At 39.0% G+C, this 1,106-nt stretch overlaps 1 protein-coding gene across 1 annotated transcript in view; it reads right to left on the bottom strand.

Annotated features, from left to right (window-relative positions):
- CCDC3 (coiled-coil domain containing 3) overlaps nt 1–1,106 on the bottom strand; it is a 78,938-nt gene that overhangs the window by 12,355 nt on the left and 65,477 nt on the right. The window lies entirely within an intron of this gene.

Below are 1,106 nucleotides of genomic sequence, written 5' to 3'. Positions count from 1 at the left end.
GTGGCTGGCGCCTTAGCCGGTTGAGCTATAGGCGCCGAGCCCAGAATTCTTTTTAAAACGGTTAGCAGTGAAGGCATTAGCGCCTTTGATTTTCTTTGAATCAGCAAAAAAATCCTGTCAATCTCCTTAGTCCTTATTGGTCTGTTCACGTTTTCTGTTTCTTCATGATTTAGTCCTTGTAGGTTGTACGTGTCCAGGAATTTGTTTCTTCAGGGTTATCCAGTTTGCTGGTGTATGATTCTTCATGGTTGGTCTCTTACAGCTATTTGTATTTCTATGGTAACTGTGTAATAGCTTTTTTTTTTTTTGATACCTATTTGAGCTATCTTTTTTCTAAAAGTTTGTTGATTTTGTCATCTTTCAAAAACAATTGTTCCATTGATTTTTTTCCCATATTTTTCTGATAGCTCTTTCAAATATTTTATTTCCTTTCTTCTAATAACTCTGGGCTTAGTTTGTTGTTGTTTGTGCAGTTCCAAGAGAGGTGACATTAGGTTGTTTAGGTGTTTATTGCTATCAATGTCCCTCTCAGAACTGCTTCTGCTCCTGTAAATTTTGATATGTTGTGTTTCCATTTTCATTACTCTCATATTTTTTAAATTTCCTTGTAATTTTTTCTTTGACCCATTGCTTTGTGCAGGAGCATGTTGTTTGATTTCCATATTTGTGTGTTTTCCAAAATCCTTCCTGTTACTGATTTTTAATTTTATACCACTGTGGTCAAAAAAGGTATTTGAGGGTGGCGCCTGTGGCTCAAAGGAGTAGGGCGCCAGCTCCATATGCTGGAGGTGGCAGGTTCAAACCCAGCCCCACCCAAAAACTGGAGGTTGCTGTGAGCTGTGATGCCATAGCACTCTACAGAGGGTGACAGGTTGAGGCCCTGGCTAAAAAAAAAAAAAAGATATCTGAAACTTAATGCCTGTCTGTCTGCCACTCTTAATTATGTATATTCCAGTCTTCTTCATTAAATGTTGTGTCATTTTCCATTTGAGTTTTTACATTTAGTGTTTTGTTTTTTTTTTTTGAGACGGAGCCTCAAGCTATCCCCCTGGGTAGAGTGCCATGGCATCACGCTCACAGCAACCTCCAACTCCTGGGCTCAAGCG

The sequence above is a fragment of the Otolemur garnettii genome, unplaced genomic scaffold (genome assembly GCF_000181295.1).
Source record: "Otolemur garnettii isolate 467f Iridium unplaced genomic scaffold, OtoGar3 scaffold00019, whole genome shotgun sequence".
Classification (NCBI taxonomy): Eukaryota; Metazoa; Chordata; class Mammalia; order Primates; family Galagidae; genus Otolemur; species Otolemur garnettii.
Note: the sequence above shows the minus strand (reverse complement) of the source record. Positions and strands in the feature narration are given on the sequence as shown.